This window comes from Trachypithecus francoisi, unplaced genomic scaffold (genome assembly GCF_009764315.1).
Source record: "Trachypithecus francoisi isolate TF-2019V2 unplaced genomic scaffold, Tfra_2.0 Lachesis_group13, whole genome shotgun sequence".
NCBI classification, from domain to species: domain Eukaryota; kingdom Metazoa; phylum Chordata; class Mammalia; order Primates; family Cercopithecidae; genus Trachypithecus; species Trachypithecus francoisi.
The window spans coordinates 63,191,698-63,206,449 of NW_022681458.1; the positions used below are offsets into that span (position 1 = coordinate 63,191,698).

Genomic DNA, 14,752 nt, shown 5'->3' on the forward strand with positions numbered 1-14,752 from the left:
CCCTGATAGGCCCCAGTGTGTGATGTTCCCCTTCCCGAGTCCAAGTGATCTCATTGTTCAGTTCCCACCTATGAGTGAGAACATGCGGTGTTTGGTTTTCTCTTCTTGTGATAGTTTGCTAAGAATGATGGTTTCCAGCTGCATCCATGTCCCTACAAAGGACCCAAACTCATCCTTTTTTATGGCTGCATAGTATTCCATGGTGTTATGTGCCACATTTTCTTAATCCAGTCTGTCACTGATGGACATTTGGGTTGATTCCAAGTCTTTGCTATTGTGAATAGTGCCGCAATAAACATACGTGTGCATGTGTCTTTGTAGTAGAGTAATTTACAATCCTTTGGGTAATACCCAGTAGTGGGATGGCTGGGTCATATGGTACATCTAGTTCTAGATCCTTGAGGAATCGCCATACTGTTTTCCATAATGGTTGAACTAGTTTACAATCCCACCAACAGTGTAAAAGTGTTCCTATTTCTCCACATCCTGTCCAACATCTATTGTTTCCTGACTTCTTAATGATTGCCATTCTAAGTGGTGTGAGATGGTATCTCATTGTGGTTTTGATTTGCATTTCTCTGATGGCGAGTGATGACGAGCATTTTTTCATGTGTCTGTTGGCTGTATGGATGTCTTCTTTTGAGAAGTGTCTGTTCATATCCTTTGCCCACTTTTTGATGGGGTTGTTTGTTTTTTTCTTGTATATTTGTTTGAGTTCTTTGTAGATTCTGGATATTAGCCCTTTGTCAGATGAGTAGGTTGCAAAAATTTTCTCCCATTCTGTAGGTTGCCTGTTCACTCTGATGGTAGTTTCTTTAGCTGTGCAAAAGCTCTTTAGTTTAATTAGATCCCATTTGTCAATTTTGGCTTTTGCTGCCATTGCTTTTGGTGTTTTAGACATGAAGTCCTTGCCCATGCCTATGTCCTGAATGGTACTACCTAGATTTTCTTCTAGGGTTTTTATGGTATTAGGTCTAACATTTAAGTCTCTAATCCATCTTGAATTAATTTTTGTATAAGGGGTAAGGAAAGGATCCAGTTTCAGCTTTCTACTTATGGCTAGCCAATTTTCCCAGCACCATTTATTAAATAGGGAATCCTTCCCCATTTCTTGTTTTTGTCAGGTTTGTCAAAGATCAGATGGCTGTAGATGTGTGGTATTCTTTCTGAGGACTCTGTTCTGTTCCATTGGTCTATTTCTCTGTTGTGGTACCAGTACCATGCTGTTTTGGTTACTGTAGCCTTGTAGTATAGTTTGAAGTCAGGTAGCGTGACGCCTCCAGCTTTGTCCTTTTGACCTAGGATTGTCTTGGCAATGCGGGCTCTTTTTTGGTTCCATATGAACTTTAAAACAGTTTTTTCCAATTCTGTGAAGAAAGTCATTGGTAGCTTGATGGGGATGGCATTGAATCTATAAATAACCTTGGGGTATGGCCATTTTCACGATATTGATTCTTCCTATCCATGAGCATGGTATGTTCTTCCATTTGTTTGTGTCCTCTTTGATTTCACTGAGCAGTGGTTTGTAGTTCTCCTTGAAGAGGTCCTTGACATCCCTTGTAAGTTGGATTCCTAGGTATTTTATTCTCTTTGAAGCAATTGTGAATGGAAGTTGATTCCTGATTTGGCTCTCTGCTTGTCTGTTACTGGTGTATAAGAATGCTTGGGATTTTTGCACATTAATTTTGTATCCTGAGACTTTGCTGAAGTTGCTTATCAGCTTAAAGAGATTTTGGGCTGAGACGATGGGGTTTTCTAAATATACAATCATGTCATCTGCAAACAGGGACAATTTGACTTCTTCTTTTCCTAACTGGATACCCTTGATTTCTTTCTCTTGCCTGATTGCCCTAGCCAGAACTTCCAACACTATGTTGAATAGGAGTGGTGAGAGAGGGCATCCCTGTCTTGTGCCAGTTTTCAAAGGGAATTTTTCCAGTTTTTGCCCATTCAGTATGATATTAGCTGTGGGTTTGTCGTAAATAGCTCTTATTATTTTGAGGTACGTTCCATCAATACCGAATTTATTCAGCGTTTTTAGCATAAAGGGCTGTTGAATTTTGTCAAAAGCCTTTTCTGCATCTATTGAGATAATCATGTGGTTCTTGTCTTTGGTTCTGTTTATATGCTGGATTACGTTTATTGATTTGCGAATGTTGAACCAGCCTTGCATCCCAGGGATGAAGCCCACTTGATCATGGTGGATAAGCTTTTTGATGTGCTGCTGAATCCGGTTTGCCAGTATTTTATTGAGAATTTTTGCATCGATGTTCATCAGAGATATTGGTCTAAAATTCTCTTTTTTTGTTGTGTCTCTGCCAGGCTTTGGTATCAGGATGATGTTGGCCTCATAAAATGAGTTAGGGAGGATTCCCTCTTTTTCTATTGATTGGAATAGTTTCAGAAGGAATGGTACCAGCTCCTCCTTGTACCTCTGGTAGAATTCAGCTGTGAATCCATCTGGTCCTGGACTTTTTTTGGTGGGTAGGCTATTAATTGTTGCCTCAATTTCAGAGCCTGCTATTGGTCTATTCAGGGATTCAACTTCTTCCTGGTTCAGTCTTGGGAGAGTGTAAGTGTCCAGGAAATTATCCATTTCTTCTAGATTTTCTAGTTGATTTGCACAGAGGCATTTATAGTATTCTCTGATGGTTGTTTGTATTTCTGTGGGGTCGGTGGTGATATCCCCTTTATCATTTTTTATTGCGTCTATTTGATTCCTCTCTCTTTTCTTTATTAGTCTTGCTAGCGGTCTGTCAATTTTGTTGATCTTTTCAAAAAACCGACTCCTGGATTCATTGATTTTTTGGAGGGTTTTTTGTGACTCTATCTCCTTCAGTTCTGCTCTGATCTTAGTTATTTCTTGCCTTCTGCTAGCTTTTGAATGTGTTTGCTGTTGCCTCTCTAGTTCTTTTAATTGTGATGTTAAAGTGTCAATTTTAGATCTTTCCTGCTTTCTCTTGTGGGCATTTAGTGCTATAAATTTCCCTCTACACACTGCTTTAAATGTGTCCCAGAGATTCTGGTATGTTGTATCTTTGTTCTCATTGGTTTCAAAGAACATCTTTATTTCTGCTTTCATTTCGTTATGTACCCAGTAGTCATTCAGGAGCAGGTTGTTCAGTTTCCATGTCGTTGAGTGGTTTTGATTGAGTTTCTTAGTCCTGAGTTCTAGTTTGATTGCACTGTGGTCTGAGAGACAGTTTGTTATAATTTCTGTTCTTGTACATTTGCTGAGGAGTGCTTTACTTCCAATTATGTGGTCAATTTTGGAATAAGTGCGATGTGGTGCTGAGAAGAATGTATATTCTGTTGATTTGGGGTGGAGAGTTCTATAGATGTCTATTAGGTCCGCTTGGTGCAGAGATGAGTTCAAATCCTGGATATCCTTGTTAACTTTCTGTCTCGTTGATCTGTCTAATGTTGACAGTGGAGTGTTGAAATCTCCCATTATTATTGTATGGGAGTCTAAGTCTCTTTGTAGGTCTCTAAGGACTTGCTTTATGAATCTGGGTGCTCCTGTATTGGGTGCATATATATTTAGGAGAGTTAGCTCTTCCTGTTGAATTGATCCCTTTACCATTATGTAATGGCCTTCTTTGTCTCTTTTGATCTTTGATGGTTTAAAGTCTGTTTTATCAGAGACTAGGATTGCAACCCCTGCTTTTTTTTGTTCTCCATTTGCTTGGTAGATCTTCCTCCCTCCCTTTATTTTGAGCCTATGTATGTCTCTGCATGTGAGATGGGTCTCCTGAATACAGCAGACTGATGGGTCTTGACTCTTTATCCAGTTTGCCAGTCTGTGTCTTTTAATTGGAGCATTTAGTCCATTTACATTTAAGGTTAATATGGTTATGTGTGAACTTGATCCTGTCATTATGATATTAACTGGTCATTTTGCTCGTTAGTTGATGCAGTTTCTTCCTAGCCTCGATGGTCTTTACATTTTGGCATGTTTTTGCAATGGCTGGTACCGGTTGTTCCTTTCCATGTTTAGGGCTTCCTTCAGGGTCTCTTGTAAGGCAGGCCTGGTGGTGACAAAATCTCTAAGCATTTGCTTATCTGTAAAGGATTTTATTTCTCCTTCACTGATGAAACTTAGTTTGGCTGGATATGAAATTCTGGGTTTAAAATTCTTTTCTTTAAGAATGTTGAATATTGGCCCCCACTCTCTTCTGGCTTGTAGAGTTTCTGCCGAGAGATCTGCTTTTAGTCTGATGGGCTTCCCTTTGTGGGTAACCCAACCTTTCTCTCTGGCTGCCCTTAAGATTTTTTCCTTCATTTCAACTTTGGTGAATCTGGCAATTATGTGTCTTGGAGTTGCTCTTCTGGAGGAGTATCTTTGTGGCGTTCTCTGTATTTCCTGAATTTGAATGTTGGCCTGCCCTACTAGGTTGGGGAAGTTCTCCTGGATGATATCCTGAAGAGTGTTTTCCAAGTTGGTTCCATTTTCCCCCTCACTTTCAGGCACCCCAATCAGACATAGATTTGGTCTTTTTACATAATCCCATACTTCTTGCAGGCTTTGTTCATTTCTTTTTCTTCTTTTTTCTTTTGGTTCTCTTCTCGCTTCATTTCATTCATTTGATCCTCAATCGCTGATACTCTTTCTTCCAGTTGATCGAGCCGGTTACTGAAGCTTGTGCATTTGTCACGTATTTCTCGTGTCATGGTTTTCATCTCTGTCATTTCGTTTATGATCTTCTCTGCATTAATTAGTCTAGCTGTCAATTCTTCCACTCTTTTTTCAAGATTTTTAGTTTCTTTGCGCTGGGTACGTAATTCCTCCTTTAGCTCTGAGAAGTTTGATGGGCTGAAGCCTTCTTCTCTCATCTCGTCAAAGTCATTCTCTGACCAGCTTTGATCCGTTGCTGGCGATGGGCTGCGCTCCTTTGCTGGGGGAGATGCGCTCTTATTTTTTGAATTTCCAGCTTTTCTGCCCTGCTTCTTCCCCATCTTTGTGGTTTTATCTGTCTCTGGTCTTTGATGATGGTGACGTACTGATGGGGTTTTGGTGTAGGTGTCCTTCCTGTTTGATAGTTTTCCATCTGACAGTCAGAAGGACTGTCTGTTGGTCTGTTGGAGATTGCTTGAGGTCCAATCCAGACCCTGTTTGCCTGGGTATCAGCAGCAGAGGTTGCCGAAGATAGAATATTGCTGAACAGCAAGTGTACCTGTCTGATTCTTCCTTTGGAAGTTTCCTCTCAGGGATGACTCCACCCTGTGAGGTGTGGGGTGTCAGACTGCCCCTAGTGGGGGATGTCTCCCAGCTAGGCTACTCAGGGGTCAGGGACTCACCTGAGCAGGCAGTCTGTCCGTTCTCGGATCTCAACCTCCGCCTTGGGAGATCCACTGCTCTCCCCAAAGCTGTCAGACAGAGTCGTTCGCCTCTGCACCGGCCCCCGCTGCTTTCCCTATTGGACCTCAGCTGTGGGCTGTCCCCAGAGGTGGAGTCTACAGAGACAGGCAGGTTTCCTTGAGCTGCTGTGAGCTCCACCCAGTTCGAGCTTCCGAGCGGCTTTGTTTACCTACCTAAGCCTCAGCCATGGCGGGCACCCCTCCCCCAGCCTCGCTGCTACCTTGTGGATAGATCGCAGCAGACTGCTGTGTTAGCAATGAGGGAGGCTCCGTGGGTGTGGGACCCTCCCGGCCAGGTGTGGGATATATTCTCCTGGTGTGCCTGTTTCCTTAAAGCGCAGTATTGGGGTGGGAGTTACCCGATTTTCCAAGTGTTATGTGTCTCAGTTCCCCTGGCTAGGAAAACGGATTTCCTTCCCCCTTGCGCTTCCAGGTGAGGCGATGCCTCGCCCTGCTTCAGCTCACGCTGGTCAGGCTGCAGCAGCTGACCAGCACCGATTGTCCGGCACTCCCTAGAGAGATGACCCCAGTACCTCAGTTGAAAATGCAGAAATCACCAGTCTTCTGTGTCACTCGCGCTGGGAGTTGGAGACTGGAGCTGTTCCTATTCGGCCATCTTGCTCCGCCCCCCTGGGACACATTTAAAGCAGTGTGTAGAGGGAAATTTATAGCACTAAATGCCCACAAGAGAAAGCAGGAAAGATCTAAAATTGATACCCTAACATCACAATTAGAAGAACTAGAGAAGCAAGGGCAAACACATTCAAAAGCTAGCAGAAGGCAAGAAATAACTAAGATCAGAGCAGAACTGAACGAGATAGAAACACAAAAATCCCTCCAAAAAAATCAGTGAATCCAGGAGCTGGCTTTCTGAAAAGATCAACAAAATTGATAGACCACTAGCAAGACTAAGAAAGAAGAAAAGAGAGAAGAATCGAATAGACGCAATAAAAAGTGATGAAAGGGATATCACCACCGATCCCACAGAAATACAAACTACCATCAGAGAATACTAGAAACACCTCTATGCAAATAAACTAGAAAACCTAGAAGAAATGGATAATTTCCTGGACACTTACACTCTCCCAAGACTAAACCAGGAGGAAGTTGAATCCCTGAATAGACCAATAGCAGGCTCTGAAATTGAGGCAATAATTAATGCCTACCAAACAAAAAAGCCCAGGACCAGACAGATTCACTGAATTCTACCAAGGTACAAGGAGTAGTTGGTACCATTCCTTCTGAAACTATTCCAATCAATAGAAAAAGAGGGAATCCTCCCTAACTCATTTTATGAGGCCAACATCATCCTGATACCAAAGCCTGGCAGAGACACAACAAATAAAGAGAATTTTAGACCAATATCCCTGATGAACATCGATGCAAAAATCCTCAACAAAATACAGCAAACTGAATCCAGCAGCACATCAAAAAGCTTATCCACCATGATCAAGTGGGCTTCATCCCTGGGATGCAAGGCTGGTTCAACATATGCAAATCAATAAACGTAATCCAGCATATAAACAGAACCAAAGACAAAAACCACATGATTATCTCAATAGATGCAGAAAAGGCTTTTGACAAAATTCAACAGCCCTTCATGCTGAAAATTCTCAATAAAGTTGGTATTGATGGAACGTATCTCAAAACAATAAGAGTTATTTATGACAAACCCACAGCCAATATCATACTGAATGGGCAAAAACTGGAAAAATTCCCTTTGAAAACTGGCACAAGACAGGGATGCCCTCTCTCACCACTCCTATTCAACATAGTGTTGGAAGTTCTGGCTAGGGCAATCAGGCAAGAGAAAGAAATCAAGGGTATCCAGTTAGGAAAAGAAGAAGTCAAATTGTCCCTGTTTGCAGATGACATGATTGTATATTTAGAAAACCCCATCGTCTCAGCCCAAAATCTCCTTAAGCTGATAAGCAACTTCAACAAAGTCTCAGGATACAAACTCAATGTGCAAAAATCCCAAGCATTCTTATACACCACTGACAGACAAACAGAGAGCCAAATCATAAGTGAACTCCCATTCACAATAGCTTCAAAGAGAATAAAATACCTAGGAATCCAACTTACAAGGGATGTCAAGGACCTCTTCAAGGAGAACTACAAACCACTGCTCAGTGAAGTAAAAGAGGACACAAACAAATGGAGGAACATACCATGCTCATGGATAGGAAGAATCCATATTGTGAAAATGGCCATACTGCCCAAGGTAATTTATAGATTCAATGTCATCCCCATGAAGCTACCAATGACTTTCTTCACAGAATTGGAAAAAACTGCTTTAAAGTTTATACGGAACCAAAAAAGAGCCCCCATTGCCAAGACAATCCTAAGCCAAAAGAACAAAGCTAGAGGCATCACGCTACCTGCCTTCAAACTATACTAAACAGCACACTTCTAAATAACATGTAGATCAAAAACAAATCTCAATAAGGATTTTTAGATATTTTGAAAAATATGAAATTACAAATAAAACATCAGAACATGTGGGATGTAGAAAAATAGTGTGTAGAGGAAAATGTTTAGTATTAAATGCATATATTAGAAAGAAAAAAATCTAAAATCAACCTAAGCTGTCACTTTAGGAAACTAGAGAAAGAAAAGTGATTTAAGCCTACAGCAAGCAGAATAAAAGCAAACTTAAAAATGAGAGTGTAAATCAATGGCATTGAAAACAGGAAAATAATAGAGAAAATCAATGAGAACAAAAGTTGTTCTCTGAGCAGATCATTAAAATTGATATACCTTTAGCCAGGATAACCAAGAAAAGAGGGAAGATAAAAATTACCAATATTAGAAATGAAAGAAGGGTCACTACTACTGATCTATGGACATTAAAGAATAACAAGGGATACTATGAACAACTCTAAGCCCACAAATTTGATAACTGAAATGAAATAGATCAATTCCTTGAAAGACAACCTGCCAAAACTCACACAAGCAGAAATAGAAAACCTGAAAAGCCCTTTATCTGTTAGATATATTGAACCAATAATTAACAACTTTCCAAAAAAGAAAACACAAGGCCTAGATGATTTCACTGATAAATTTACCAAACATTTAAAGGGAAAAAAATAGGCATTCTCCACCATCTCTCCCAGAAAATAGAAGCAGAGAGAACTCTCTTTAAACTTATTCTCTTGGGTCAGAATTACTCTAATAGTAAAACCAGGTAAAGGTAGTACAAGAAATGAAAACTAAAAACTGATGTCTCTCATGAATATAATTACAAAAATCCTCAACACAACACTAATAAGTCAAATCTAACAATGGATAAAAAGAATGCCACACAAGACATGGGATTTGTTCTAGGTATATATAGCACTTTCAAAATTCAAAAATCAATCAGTGAATCTACCACATCCACAGGCAAAAGAAAAAAATAATATAATTATATCAACTGATGCAGCAATAACATTTGAGAAAAATCTAATGTGTGTTCATGATAATTTTTAAAAACTGTCAGAAAACTATAGTAGCAGAGGAAACTTCCTCAGCTTGATAAAGAACATCTATAAAAACCTGTAACTAATATCATACTTAAGGACATCCTGTCTTACCACTCTTATTCAATGTTGACTGGAAACACTAACTAGTGAGTGGACAAGAAAGCATAAAAGTTATTAAGATTTTAAAATAAATAAAACTAATTTGATTTATAGATATCATGACTTTCTACCTAGAAAATCCCAAAGAATCTATTAAAAACTCTTGGAAATAATCAGAGTACACAAAATCACCAAAGCAGAAGATCTGCAACAACTGCACTCGAGAAAAAGCTAGGGAGCTGTCAGTGTGGTGATCAGGCATCTCCAGAGACCGTGGCAAAGGCAGGCTGTAAGAAATTGCCCCTTTTCTGTACGTTAGTTGCAGACATTATAGAAACCTGAAATCTAGTTGCAACATGTCACGCTTGCTTTTTCTTGCGCCTTCCTCTGATATTTTGGTGGGGGGTAGGGGCAGATTTGAGAGAGGTAAATTACTTGAAGAAGATGATGCTCACCAGAATGAGGGAATGCTTGATGTGGAACATAAATCAAATTTGATCATTAATCGCCATTGTCATTATCAACAGATCAAGAGAGAAAAAATAGAAATTGTGATTACAGGATTGCTGAGCTGGGCTTTCTCCAATAATAACATGACCAAAATAAAAGAAGTCCTTTTGGCCTCTGACATCACATCCTGGAGTAGATGATTTACCAATTGGTCATCTGCTGTGCTGCAAGAATGAATGTAGCTACCGTGGATATGTACTTTCCTATCAGCAAGGATGGGCCCGGGCTGCTAGTATTATTTCTAAGATTTCTTCTTAGAAACCTAAGCTAAAATATGCGAACCTCTGTATTATACCTTAAAAAGCAGTATTTCATAAAGTCATATTTTAGTTTGTTAATTCATTAAATGATAGAATACAAATGGCTATTTTGGCACTTATAGTTAACTGGAAACTTTTCAATGAAACTAATTGTTTTATATTGTCTAAATGTTAAATATAATTATTTTCTTCATTTCTTTTAAACATTTTCCTGAGGGTAATTTTTGGTCTTATATGTCAATATTCTAAATTATTATGGCATTGTACTTTGTCACTTAAAAGAAAACGAACTGATGCACCACAAAAGCCAAGTATTTAACTTGTATTTTATCAAAGGCCTTGTAAATATAGTAGTGTAAGCAGTAGAGCACTGTAAAGACCCCATCCGGGACTTATAAATGAATATACAAAGTACCTATTATAGGTTTTGTTCAAATCTATGGCAATACATTGTATAATTGAAAAAATACTGATTTACTTTGAGAACCCAAAATGGATTATGAACACCATGAAAGATGGCCCAGGTTTAACAGGATGTTCCTGGACAAGTCAGGAGCACAGTCTAAGGTACAGGGGCTGGTCCTCAGTTGCAGCTGACTTTTTTTTTTTTTTTTGACAAAGTCTCCCTCTTGTCACCCAGGCTGGAGTGCAGTGGCGTGATCTCGGCTCACTGCAACCTCTGCCTCCCGGGTTCAAGCAATTCTCCTGCCTCAGCTTCCTGAGTAGCTGGCATTACAGGTGCATGCCACCACGCTGGCTAATTTTTGTACTTTTAATAGAGATGGGGTTTCTCCATGTTGGCCAGACTGGTCCCAAACTCTACCTGCCTCAGCCTCCCAAAATGCTGGCATGAGCCACTGTGCCCGGCCACAGCTGACTTTTTCTTGGCACATGAATCTCATTCCTCTGTGCTCTGACTCTAATCCATTGTAGGCAAAAATTAAGTCAGTGAAAGGAATGATACCATCTCATAGAGAATCTCAGAATGAGAAAAGCCTGTAGCATTTCTTTAAATATAAGAAATTCTTGGTTGGCTTAATCAAAATTATATAGCAGAGTGTGTTATATGCTATAAGGATAATTGTGAATGAATAAAAACTATTTCAAGAGTTTTGAATCTTTGCTATACGTGTGTGTGTGTGCATGAGTTCTTACTTGTATGAATTCAGTAATGCATAAAATGCCCAGGTGATATGTGATGTGATTAGGTTAGAAAAACACCTCATGCTAATGGCCCCAGTGCCATTAGCAACTTATGGCCTAGATTTGATGAAGAAATACGCTTCTCTCATTTTAACAGTGGTATCATACAGAGAGTGATTTATATGCATGCTCTGGATAAAAAGCTCAGCACAACTCCAGTTTTAAAATAGATAATGAAAAATCTGTATATTTCAAACAAGATTTCCAGATAGCTGTTGGAGGGGGGGAAATATTGTTAAGATATGTGTACACATATATCAACCTCAAATGTAAATTCATTTAAATTCTTCATTGATAGCAAACCAAAAAGAATTATTTCTAAACAGAACTTAGAAGTTACTTTAATTTTAATGTAATAACAACATCATAACATCGTAAATCTTAGCTGAGAAGCAGCTGTTGGTTTTTTTCAATCCATTAGTTATGGTATTTCAAGCTTCCATAAAAGTACTGAATCTAGATCTTTAAAGATGAATTATTCTAGCTCATATCTTAAGGTTACTAAAGCATATATGATTACTGCAGGAACAAATGTTTTGTGTGTTTATTTCTTTTTTATTGCTAATGGTTTATATGCTAATAATAAAATGTATATTATGTCTACTAAATACCTGGAAACAACAGGATTTGCTTGCCTGTTTCTTAGCTTTACTGGGAATTCCTTCAAGTATAATTTGACATTAAGTTCCTGTAAAGGTAATAAATTTAATCTGAATATCTCATTCAAACTTTTGCAGATAGGGGATGCTTATTCTTGTATAAATATTGACTCAAAATGCTCTTAATAAATGCAGTTTCTCCAATTCAAGAGAAAAAATAATCATGGTGGTTAATATTTAACCACCATTAACATACACCTATTAAACATTCCATTGCAGAGTAGTGGTTTGTTTTATGGAAGGATGGTAATCAAAGCAAGTTAAGACAGTTTCCTATAGTCAAATATACTGGCTTCTCATTGTGCTATATTCCTTTTCATGTGTGGACACATGGAGAAATATTTCTTTTTCCACCAATCTGAAACTTTGCAGGTTGGCTCAAACAGACTCCATATACAGTGCAAAGATTACATGGTTATTTTAATAACACCAACAGACATATTTGAAATCAGAGTATAACTGATATTTAAATTGTATGACATTGGCTGTGTATGTTACTGAAAATAAATTACAACCAATCTTCATTTTTGTTTTAAATTTCTGATGATGGATATGCCTTTATATGTCTAATATAAACATTTCCATTTAGAGATAACATAGATAAGATAAACGGCTCTCTATTGATGTTGCCCTGAGAAACCTAGGGCCATCTGAATCCTTTTTAATTGGGTAAATGTAGGCTTTTTGTTGAGGTTATCATGTACCTTTATGTAAGTAAATTGAAGTCCTAAATATTGCTTATTAAAATAGTGGAACACTGAATGTCATGCTTTTGAGCCCGTTCTCAATCTTGTATTCTTAGAGAAGGGAGCACTTGTTTTAAAGAATTGAAGTATTCTGTATTACTCCTCTTAAAATGTTACTATTTGGAGGAGCTAAAGACCTAAAATCTAATCTTCTGTAGCTTTGCTACAGAAGAACTCTGAGGATTTAGGCAACTAAAATCTTTGACCCTCATGTTCCTTGCCTGTGAATTATGGTGCAAAATAGACCATTTCTAAATGTGCGTCTAGCTCTCACTGATCTCTAAGGGGTATTAAACACACAATGTGTTCTTGATTTTCTCATTGGAACAGGTGGATGATATTGCCAAGCACTTGGTGTTTGGGGCCAAGTGATCAAGAGACCAGTCAAGGTTTAGAACAAAATTTTAAGGAAATTTCCTGGGAAGCAGAAGACAGATAAGGTAATAATCTTGTTTGCTCAGAATAGTGTACTTTTTTTGGCAGTCATAAAAAATTCTATTTATTCAATAAAGAAAAAATATAAATATATATATATGATTGTAGGACTTCAAATATGGTTCACTAAAAACTTGGTGTACCAAACACAATCAGGCTCTTATTCACCCCCTAAAGTCCCAGCCTTGAAGCCCTTTCATGCAGTTGTGGCTTTGTTGAGTGATGAAATAACTGGGAATATAGCACATAGTAGTTGATAAAAAATTTATCCCTATGTTAGAAAAAAGAAAGTCAGCATAGATATTGTCATTCTTTAGAGAAATGCAACCCTAGTTTAACATTCATTTTGTGTCCAATGAGTATTATAAAAATGTATAATGGTATAATAGAACACAGAAAATAATATACCTAATGTAAATGAGTTAATGGGTGCAGCACACCAATATGACACATGTATACATATGTAACAAGCCTGCACGTTATACACATGCACCTAGAACTTAAAGTATAATTTTAAAAAAAGAACATAGAAAATAAAAAGTCACTTTGACATCTTTAACATGTGGAACCTTGAGGAACTTCGTAGATAGATACCCTTATAAGACTGTAGCATTCTAAACAGGGCTATCAAAATGTCCACCCACATGATACCTGCTTTAATGAAAAGCTCAGTACCAGTTTCAGACAATTTAAAAATCTTAGCCTTTATTATATTGAAATTAAGTCAAATTATTTTTCCGTTATGATCCCTTTTGAAATAAGCTTTCACACATTTCTAATGCTTTCTTCAGAACAGCTCATATAAATTAATAATTTTTTAAAAAAATTCTTTCATTTCAATTTAATCTATTAATACTTTAGATCTCATTTTCAGGTAAAAATTACTTTATTGCATGTAAAGTAATTGCAAATAGAATATAGTTCACAATTTTTTCCAAATTAAGCTTGAGCCTGGATAAAAATATTTTTAAATGCCCAACAATATTCAGATATTATTTGCCATGTTTCTGTTTTCATAAGAAGAGAAAATATGTTTCATAAAAATACATATCTAAAAGGATAATCTGATTTGTAAAATTATAAATTCTAGTTTTCAGTCAAAACCACCCTGAATGTGAACTTATCAGAATCTTGTCTGAGTAACTACAACCCCTCCGCCAACCTTAAAAACCCACCATAGCCCCACTCTCCACCAGTGTGGCCAAACCAAGGGGAACAAGAAGCAGGAACATAGCTACACAGGTCAGAGCCAAATACGAAGAGTAAAAATAGTACCTTGAGCTTTCAGAACCACAAATTTTCAAAGTGAGCCAGAGGGCAGAGCAGCAGCTACATTTTCAAACAGAAGTAACTACATCTTTCTAATCAACTGCCGTGTTATGGAACATAAACTGCAGGAAATGATGTCTTAATGTCCTTTTCTGTATCAGATAAGCAGGAGGAAGTATCAGTGGTGTGCTTTACTTAGTGAGTGAAGCTTAATAAATATATTCAATAAATATCTTCCACTTACGTCCTTTAATGCAGTAGAATGGTTTTCAAAAACCATTCAATTTGTGTGTACATTGACCAGAAAGTGTTCTACATAAAAAACTGTATTTTGCTTGGGTTTTGAGATGAATGTTTCATGAGATAGCTGTATATGTATCAAAATTATTTAAATATGAGGAAAATGTGATATTCATCATGTATTTCTCTAAAGCAGGATTTTTCAACCTTGAAACAGGTTTACATTTGGGACTAAATAATTATATGTTTTTGGGGGGTTGTCCTATACATCGTAGGATGTTTAGCAGCATTTATGGCCTCTACCCACTAGATGTCATTAGCACCTCCACCCTCAAATGTAACAACCACGATGTCTCCAAATGTTGCCAAATATCCCCTGGCAGAAAATCATCCCTGGTTGAGAACCACTATTTAAGGAAGCAAGATAGCATAAGCTTGGTCAAGATTACATGTTGGTGTTTTGTCCGTACAATTTAGAAAATAAAATCCAGCAAATAGCGTGGTCTTCA

At 37.9% G+C, this 14,752-nt stretch overlaps 1 long non-coding RNA gene across 1 annotated transcript in view; it reads right to left on the reverse strand.

Annotated features, from left to right (window-relative positions):
- The window catches only part of LOC117094787, a 58,909-nt gene extending 44,795 nt beyond the window's left edge, over window positions 1-14,114 (reverse strand). Inside the window, exon 1 of the long non-coding RNA XR_004441678.1 lies at window positions 14,010-14,114. This is a non-coding gene — a long non-coding RNA (uncharacterized LOC117094787). The remainder of the gene's footprint in view (window positions 1-14,009) is intronic.
- Between the last annotated feature and the right edge of the window lie 638 nt (window positions 14,115-14,752).